This window comes from Leucopleurus acutus, assembly GCF_964270905.1.
Source record: "Leucopleurus acutus genome assembly, chromosome: 20".
In the NCBI taxonomy this organism is placed as follows: domain Eukaryota; kingdom Metazoa; phylum Chordata; class Mammalia; order Artiodactyla; family Delphinidae; genus Leucopleurus; species Leucopleurus acutus.
The window spans coordinates 35736570-35747290 of record NC_139162.1 but is presented as its reverse complement, the minus strand read 5'-3'; positions in this window follow the sequence as shown (position 1 = coordinate 35747290).

Below are 10721 nucleotides of genomic sequence, written 5' to 3'. Positions count from 1 at the left end.
ATGCAGCCAAGACTACTCTACCCAGCAAGGATCTCATTCAGATTTGATGGAGAAATTAAAACCTTTACAGACAAGCAAAAGCTGAGAGAGTTCAGCACCACCAAACCAGCTTTACAACAAATGCTAAAGGATCTTCTCTAGGCAGGAAACACAAGAGAAGGAAAAGACCTATAATAACGAACCCAAAACAATTTAGAAAATGGGAATAGGAACATACATATCGATAATTACCTTAAATGTAAATGGACTAAATGCTCCCACCAAAAGACACAGATTAGCTGAATGGATACAAAAACAAGACCCTTATATATGCTGTCTACAAGAGACCCACTTCAGACCTAGAGACACATACAGACTGAAAGTAAGGGGATGGAAAAAGATATTCCATGCAAATGGAAACCAAAAGAAAGCTGGAGTAGCAATTCTCATATCAGACAAAATAGACTTTAAAATAAGGACTATTAAAAGAGACAAAGAAGGACACTACATAATGATCAAGGGATCGATCCAAGAAGAAGATATAACAATTGTAAATATTTATGCACCCGACATAGGAGCACCTCAATACATAAGGCAAATACTAACAGCCATAAAAGGGGAAATCGACAGTAACACATTCATAGTAGGGGACTTAAACACCCCACTTTCACCCATGGACAGATCATCCAAAATGAAAATAAATAAGGAAACACAAGCTTTAAATGATACATTAAACAAGATGGACTTAATTGATATTTATAGGACACTCCATCCAAAAACAACAGAATACACATTTTTCTCAAGTGCTCATGGAACATTCTCCAGGATAGATCATATCTTAGGTCACAAATCAAGCCTTGGTAAATTTAAGAAAATTGAAATTGTATCAAGTATCTTTTCTGACCACAACACCATGAGACTAGATATCAATTACAGGAAAAGATCTGTAAAAAATACAAACACATGGAGGCTAAACAATACACTACTTAATAATGAAGATATCACTGAAGAAATCAAAGAGGAAATCAAAAAATACCTAGAAACAAATGACAATGGAGACACAATGACCCAAAACCTGTGGGATGCAGCAAAAGCAGTTCTAAGGGGGAAGTTTATAGCAATACAAGCCCACCTTAAGAAGCAGGAAACATCTCGAATAAACAACCTAACCTTGCACCTCAAGCAATTAGAGAAAGAAGAACCAAAAAACCCCAAAGCTAGCAGAAGGAAAGAAATCATAAAAATCAGATCAGAAATAAATGAAAAAGAAATGAAGGAAACAATAGCAAAGATCAATAAAACTAAAAGCTGGTTCTTTGAGAAGATAAACAAAATAGATAAACCACTAGCCAGACTCATCAAGAAAAAAAGGGAGAAGACTCAAATCAATAGAATTAGAAATGAAAAAGGAGAGGTAACAACTGACACTGCAGAGATAAAAGAGATCATGAGAGATTACTACAAGCAACTCTATGCCAATAAAATGGACAATCTGGAAGAAATGGACAAGTTCTTAGAAATGCACAACCTGCCAAGACTGAATCAGGAAGAAATAGAAAATATGAACAGACCAATCACAAGCACTGAAATTGAAACTGTGATTAAAAACCTTCCAACAAAGAAAAGCCCAGGACCAGATGGCTTTACAGGCGAATTCTATCAAATATTTAGAGAAGACCTAACACCTATCCTTCTCAAACTCTTCCAAAATATAGCAGAGGGAGGACCACTCCCAAACTCCTTCTACGAGGCCACTATCACCTTGATACCAAAACCAGACAAGGATGTCACAAAGAAAGAAAACTACAGGCCAATATCACTGATGAACATAGATGCAAAAATCCTCAACAAAATACTAGCAAACAGAATCCAACAGCACATTAAAAGGATCATACACCATGATCAAGTGGGGTTTATTCCAGGAATGCAAGGATTCTTCAATATACGCAAATCTATCAATGTGATAAACCATATTAACAAATTGAAGGAGAAAAACCATATGATCATCTCAATAGATGCAGAGAAAGCTTTTGACAAAATTCAACACCCATTTATGATAAAAACCCTGCAGAAAGTAGGCATAGAGGGAACTTTCCTCAACATAATAAAGGCCATATATGACAAGCCCACAGCAAACATCATCCTCAATGGTGAAAAACTGAAAGCATTTCCACTAAGATCAGGAACAAGACAAGGTTGCCCACTCTCACCACTATTATTCAACATTGTTTTGGAAGTTTTAGCCACAGCAATCAGAGAAGAAAAGGAAATAAAAGGAATCCAAATCGGAAAAGAAGAAGTAAAGCTGTCACTGTTTGCAGATGACATGATCCTATACATAGAGAACCCTAAAGATGCTACCAGAAAACTACTAGAGCTAATCAATGAATTTGGTAAAGTGGCAGGATACAAAATTAATGCACAGAAATCTCTGGCATTCCTATATACTAATGATGAAAAATCTGAAAGTGAAATCAAGAAAACACTCCCATTTACCATTGCAACAAAAAGAATAAAATATCTAGGAATAAACCTACCTAAGGAGACAAAAGACCTGTATGCAGAAAATTATAAGACACTGATGAAAGAAATTAAAGATGATACAAATAGATGGAGAGATATACCATGTTCTTGGATTGGAAGAATCAACATTGTGAAAATGACTCTACTACCCAAAGCAATCTATAGATTCAATGCAATCCCTATCAAACTACCACTGGCATTTTTCACAGAACTAGAACAAAAAATTTCACAATTTGTATGGAAACACAAAAGACCCCGAATAGCCAAAGCAATCTTGAGAACGAAAGAAGGAACTGGAGGAATCAGGCTCCCTGACTTCAGACTATACTACAAAGCTACAGTTATCAAGACGGTATGGTACTGGCACAAAAACAGAAAGATAGATCAATGGAACAGGATAGAAAGCCCAGAGATAAACCCATGCACATATGGACACCTTATCTTTGATAAAGGTGGCAGTAATGTACAATGGAGAAAGGACAGCCTCTTCAATAAGTGGTGCTGGGAAAACTGGACAGGTACATGTAAAAGTATGAGATTAGATCACTCCCTAACACCATACACAAAAATAAGCTCAAAATGGATTAAAGACCTAAATGTAAGGCCAGACACTATCAAACTCTTAGAGGAAAACATAGGCAGAACACTCTATGACATAAATCACAGCAAGATCCTTTCTGACCCACCTCCTAGAGTAATGGAAATAAAAACAAAAATAAACAAATGGGACCTAATGAAACTTCAAAGCTTTTGCACAGCAAAGGAAACCATAAACAGGACCAAAAGGCAACCCTCAGAATGGGAGAAAATATTTGCAAATGAAGCAACCAACAAAGGATTATTCTCCAAAATTTACAAGCAGCTCATGCAGCTCAATAACAAGAAAACAAACAACCCAATCCAAAAATGGGCAGAAGACCTAAATAGACATTTCTCCAAAGAAGATATACAGACTGCCAACAAACACATGAAAGAATGCTCAACATCATTAATCATTAGAGAAATGCAAATCAAAACTACAATGAGATATCATCTCACACCAGTCAGAATGGCCATCATCAAAAAATCTAGAAACAATAAATGCTGGAGAGGGTGTGGAGAAAAGGGAACACTCTTGCACTGCTGGTGGGAATGTGAATTGGTTCAGCCACTGTGGAGAACAGTATGGAGGTTCCTTAAAAAACTACAAATAGAACTACCATATGACCCAGCAATCCCACTACTGGGCATATACCCTGAGAAAACCAAAATTCAAAAAGAGTCATGTACCAAAATGTTCATTGCAGCTCTATTTACAATAGCCCGGAGATGGAAACAACCTAAGTGCCCGTCATCGGATGAATGGATAAAGAAGATGTGGCACATATATACAATGGAATATTACTCAGCCATAAAAAGAAACGAAATTGAGCTATTTGTAATGAGGTGGATAGACCTAGAGTCTGTCATACAGAGTGAAGTAAGTCAGAAAGAAAAAGACAAATACCGTATGCTAACACATATATATGGAATTTAAGAAAAAAAAATGTCATGAAGAACCTAGGGGTAAAGCAGGAATAAAGACGCAGACCTCCTAGAGAACGGACTTGAGGTTATGGGGAGGGGGAAGGGTGAGCTGTGACAGGGCGAGAGAGAGTCATGGGCATATACACACTAACAAACGTAGTAAGGTAGATAGCTAGTGGGAAGCAGCCACATGGCACAGGGATATTGGCTTGGTGCTTTGTGACAGCCTGGAGGGGTGGGATAGGGAGGGTGGGAGGGAGGGAGACGCAACAGGGAAGACATATGGGAACATATGTTTATGTATGACTGATTCACTTTGTTATAAAGCAGAAACTAACACACCATTGTAAAGCAATTATACCCCAATAAAGATGTTAAAAAGAAAAAAGAAAAAAAAAAAGAATGAATAAATAAATAAATGAAAGAATGGATGAATGAGCTCACGTCTAATGTTACACTCCATCCTCCAGCATTTTACTGTACGCTCTTTGGCACTTTTTTTTTTTTTTTCCGGTATGCGGGCCTCTCACTGCTGTGGCCTCTCCCGTTGCGGAGCACAGGCTCCGGACGTGCAGGCTCAGCGGCCATGGCTCACGGGCACAGCTGCTCCGCGGCATGTAGGATCTTCCTAGACCAGGGCACGAACCCGCATCCCCTGTATCGGCAGGCGCGCACTTTTAAGTCACTTCCCCAGTAATATTATAAGCTTCCTGGAGGAAAGAACTATTATTTTTTATTTCTTTTATGGTTCAGGTCACAGAACTGGGCCACCATCGATCTTTTTGAGCACAGTCTGTGCATCAATCAGTGTGGCGTCATGGACGCAGCACCAAGTTGGAATTCAGGATCCTAGTCCCTCCCCCCCCACACACACTCTTCAGATGAACTCAGACCAGTTTTAGACTTTCTGGGCTTTAGCTCCCTAGTCTTTAGAGCGGAGGGATTGAACTGAGTGGGCTCTTGAGTACAAATCCTGTCTCCTCTGTCTACCATTTAGGCAGATCCTGTAACCTCCTTGAACAAACAGGAAGACTTAATGAGTTGCTTTAAATACTTAATGATATGCCACATGTTAGGTGTTTAGCCCACAGCTGATAATTACAGTCTCTAAATTCCTGTCCCTATTCTGAAACAATGAGAATATTCATTCAAGACACTATATCAGAGAAGGAATTTGCAAGGTGGTGGAAGACTGTTTCTTCTGTTAAGATTCTTACATGCTGTGCAAATTTCTCTTTAAAAGAAATGCAAGGCCAATAAGCACATGAAAAGATGCTCTATGTCACTAAACATCAGGGACAAATCAAAACCGCAGTGAGATACCACTTCACGCTTATTAGGATGGCCTTAAAAAGGAATGAAATTCTGACACATGCCTTGAAGACATTATGCTAAGAGAAATTATCCAGTCACGAAAAGAAAAACACTGTATAAATCTACTTATATGAGTTGCCAAGAGTAGTCATATTCACAGAGACAGAAAGTGGAATGGTGATTACCAGGGGCTGGGGGGAGGGTGGAACTGGGAGCTATTTTTCACTGGCTATGGAGTTTCAGTTTGGAATGATGAAAAGGATCTGGAGATGGGTGATGGGGATGGTTGCACAACAATGTAAATGTACTTAATGCCACTGAATTGTACACTTGAAAGTGGTTAAAGTGGTAAATTTTATGTTCTATATCTTTTAACATAATAAAAAATGTTTTAAAGAAATATAAACAATTGCCACAAACCAAATTGAGGTTCCTTTGGGTGTGAGTTTTGCCAGAGACTCCTGGAACTGAGGGTAAAGATCAGCCTGGCTATCTCCGTGTTTCTTGCTGAAACTGTAGAAACAGCCTGGGTCTGGCCCTTTAATGCCAGTCCCACCAGAGGGAAAGCCTTTCAGCAGAAGCCATGAACATGCACATCGGGAAGTCAGGCAGGCAGACCCTCTCCATGGAAATCAGCATGTATTTGAAGGTTTTAGTGCCCGATTTAGCCTCACTCGGAGGTGACCTTCTACAAAGGGCCAAAAGAAAAGTGGTTTCTTTGATCGTCCATCTGACCCCAAACTGACCTCCTGTGCTTTTTAATTCATTTTAAATCATGCTTTCTGGCCAAAGTGACTCCAACTCCTAGCAAAGAATATTTCACATTTTGACCAACAATTCTTGGCTGATTTCAGATCTGTTCACTTGAATAGCAAGAATAAAATCTGTGAGTTCTTTCTGGGTCCTTCTGATCTCAAGCAGCAGGGAGGGAAGGTGAGGGAAATATTCATATGTGGCATGAAGCTTTGGCAGGAGATGAGAATTAGAAAGTCCTTCTTGCTTGGATGTGAACTAGTGCCCATTTGGGCCACTTCTAGAGAAAATGGGTGTGACTCCAGGGCAGGGACCCAGGTTTGCTTTTCCTCAGGTCAGGCTCAGCATCTTCCCAGGAAGGAGGATGTCACTGTCTTCTGCATCGTTCATGATGTTTTTGGCCACAAGTAACAGTAAGTCAACTCCAGCTGGTCTAAACCATAAAGAAAATGCAGCCTCTCACGTGACAAGAGGTGGGGTGACTTCAGGGTCGGCAAAACAGCAGCTCAATGTCATAAGCAAGAACTTATGCTCCGTCCATCTCTCTACTTCCTCCGTGGGCACAAGGTGGCTGCCGCAGCTTCAGACACCACGCACACACACCAGGCCACGGGAGAGAACGCTTTCCAGAAGCCACCCTCCAACCCTCAGCTGACTTCCCTCTTACGTCTCATTGACCTGAATTGCATTACACAGCAATGCCTAAACTTTTTCTGTAAAGGGCCAGGAGAGTAAATATTTCTAGCTTTGAGGACATGCGTTTGGTTGCAACTACTCAGCTCTGCCAAAAAGTAGCCAGAGGTAATACATTAACAAAGGAGGATGGCTGCGTTCCAATAAAACTTTATTTATAAAAACAGGCGGGCTGGATTTGGCATATGGGCTGTAGTTTGCCATCCCCACTCTAGATCAGCCGTTCTGAAGCATGTCACGGGCAATTTGTTATTAATTTATAATAACAATGCTTATTGGTGGCTTATTCTATTCTTTGCTGGCACCTAATAAAGGATATTTGAGAAGTTCTAAGTCATAACATTGAACGTATGATCACCTAATAGACAGGCAGATTAAGAGAAGACAGCAAAACCGGGGCACCAAATAAAGTGAGAATAAAATTTCAAAGTCCTTCTAATGTCCTAATGAGCATCAAAGTAGACACTAAAGGAAGAGTCAGAACTCAGTTAAACCTTGTTCAAGTTACTTTACAAATTTAACATTTACAAAAATGTTTAATCACATTTAGGGTTCACTATAATCCCCTTGGAAGTCCAAATTCCAGTTTTACGGTACGCGGGTTTCTCACTGTCGTGGCCTCTCCCGTTGCGGAGCACAGGCTCCGGACGCGCAGGCTCAGCGGCCATGGCTCACGGGCCCAGCCGCTCCACGGCATGTGGGATCCTCCCAGACCGGGGCACGAACCCGTGTCCCCTGCATCGGCAGGCGGACACTCAACCACTGCGCCACCAGGGAAGCCCCCATATCTCCTTTTTATTCCTCCTGTATTGAAAGCCAAGACTGAAAAGAACTCAGTCCAAACCCCCAAATTTTACAGATGAGGGAATAGAGGCTCAGAGAGAGCAAGATACTTTCCCCAGATCACACAGCCACTCAGTGCCAAAATTAACACCCAAACCCAGGCTGTGGTAGGTTGTAATGTTGTTCAAAATATCTGCTGTCCCTCCCAAGAGGTGGATTATACAACTCCCTGCAGGGACAAGCTTGACCATGTGCCTTGTCATGCCCCCCCAACCCCCGCAGGTGGAGTACATGCCTCACCTCCCTGTTGAACTCAGGAATGGCCATGTGACGTGTTGCCCATGAAATGTGGTGAAGTGGCACGTGGCACTTCTGATCGCTCTGCCAGCCTGGACTGCAGGATGAAGAAGATAAACAGCACAGGCACAGACGACCCATGGTGGACATGTCATGTGAACGGGAAATAAACCACTGAGCTGTGAGGCTGTTTGTTACCAAGGCATAACTGAGCCTAATCCTGACACAGGTTTTACAGCTCTGAACACTGGGCTCTTTCTCACCTGGAGAGTGTCAGGTTTCCAGCAGAGCACACACTCCAGCACCAGCCTGTCTGGATTCAGATTTCACTCTCTGTGTGACGTTGGTCCAGGGGCTCTCAGTGCCTCAGTGTCATCATCCGTAATATGAAGGTGACACTGGCACCTTCCCCACAGCAATATGGTGAGGATTCGATGAACTCAGTCTGTGTTTTGAGGGCTACAGGCACACCGCACTTGACCGCTCTTTGCCTTATTGCACTTGACAGATACTGCGTTTTTTACAAATCCAAGGTCTGTGGCAGCCCTGCCTCGAGCAAGTCTCTCAGTGCCATTTGTCCAACGGCATTTGCTCACTTCTTGTCTCTTTGTCACACTTTGGTAATTCTCACCATATTTCAAAATTTTCATTATTACTGTATTTGTTATAGTGATCTGTGATCAGTGACCTTTAATGTTACTATGATTCACTGAAGGCTTGTATGACGGTTAGCATTTTTTAGTAATCAAATATTTTTTCATTAAGACATGTACTTTGTTTTAGACATAATGCTCTTGCACATTTGGTGGACTACAGTGTAGTGCAAATATAAATTTAATGTGCGCTGGGAAACCAAAAAAAATGTGTGACTCATTTTATTGCAATACTTGCTTTATTGCCATGGTCTGGAACCAAACCTGCAGAATCTCCGAGGTCTGCCTGTACTGGCTAAACATTGGTTATTATTGTTCAACATACTTTTGTCCTGGCCAACATTTCAGTGACAATAGGGGTGGGAGGGGAGGGCTCCCTGAGACCAATCCATGTCATTGCACATGCAAGCAACGGTCATCCCTCCGGAAGTCGCTATTTGCTGGGTGCCATCCTGACAACCATCACTGTCCCTGCTACAGGATGAGCGGGATGGGCATGAGGGGCTCTTGTGGAGGGGTTAGGAGCAGGGTGCTAGAGTCAGACTTGTTAGGGTTCACATCCTGCCTCTGTGTTTTCCTTTTGTACATCTATAGCTAAGCTACTAACCTCAGTGAGCCTCAGTTTCTACCTCTGGAAGATGGGAATAATAAAAGCGTCCATCTCCTGCTGTGAGGTGAAGAGTCAATGAAATTACTCGTGTAAAAATGCTTATCACGGTGCCTGGCACATCACAGGGGTGAGTCAGGATTGGTATTCTCTTCTGGACAGTACAAGCCAAGGGGAGCATGGGCAAAAACAAGCAGCAGGAGATGATTCATACTTTAGTGCGTCTGAATGAGCCACAGGGATCTTCGTAGCCTTGGCGCCCTCTTGCCCTCGGGAAACACCTTCCTGAAGTCACAGACTGATTGTCTGGCTGGTGCTGAGTTGGTAGAAAACAGAGCATCCTCCTCCATCACACAGCTGGCATGGATTTCCACGAGCAGCACAGACTGCCTGGTCTGCTTGCCACACGGAGGAGTCACTGGACATCCATCCATCAAAGCGAAGGCCACACTCAGCCTGGAGTAGCTGCTCCAGAGCCCAGTGGATGCGGATTTGAAGACCTCAGATCAGCCTCACATACTGTGATAAGGCAAGAATCAGGTCAGGACAGTGAACCGTTCTAAGATGCACTGTGTCCCTTCACAGGGAGATCTGAACTTGGCATGGAGCTGCCGTGAACGGAGCCCCCTCACTCGTGGCCTTTTCAACCACATCCTTCTTGCTCTGTGCCCTCTGCTGATGGCAGAATTGCTGCCCAGCTACCTTAGCCAGGGCCTTAACGGTCACCAGACGGGGAGCTCTACTTGCAGCCAGCTGTGCCTGCTTCACCTCTGGTCCTGCAGACACCTGCCCAGGCCTGGCCAGAGGAGAGCTGGAGACTGATTTGTTGGAAGCACACGCCACAAACCCAGCCTTTGAGATGCTAGCGGATGGCTTGTGTGCCCTAAATCTCAGCCTCTCCAGATTAAACCCTTAACATGTAAATATACCCTGGGAGTAGGGAGATGGCAGGTACCTGCCAGGATGAGTTCATCATGGTGTCATGCACTCATGTCACTCATTCTTGAGTACTATGTGCCAGGCTTGCCTTCCTCCATGTTTGGATGGATAGGGTAAAGGATGGGACCAAGACTAAGAAGGGGTGGGGCAGGGGCTTCACTGGCCACAGCTGCCCCATGCCACTCACTCCTGGGCTGCTGGGACTATGTCTTTACTGCCTCCGTCATAGCAAACTTTGAGGCTGGAAAGAAAGGTTTTATTTGGGAAACGCTGTGGAGGTTTGTTACTGAGTCAATGGAGAAAGCAAAGAGGGTCTGTGAGAGTAAATAGTACAGAAACTGGAATATCTTCACCAAAATAATTGCAAGGCAACCTTTCAGGGTAGTTTAATTTCCTACTGCATTTTAATGACCAATATAGAAGATATAAAAATGTAATTTACAGAAAAACTCCAACATTTTGTTTCCCTGTTTATTCTAATAGAGCAAATGGGACATACAATATGATTTTTTTTTAAAAAATTTCACCAAACACTGTAATCAATCTTTCATGCTACAGATCTGTGTAGTTACTGCTTGTCACACACTCCAAATAGATGTGAATAGGAGTTAAGCAGGAAGAAAACTCTGCTCTTTTCCCTTCTGATAACAAGGCAGGAAACCTTTACAAAGTCC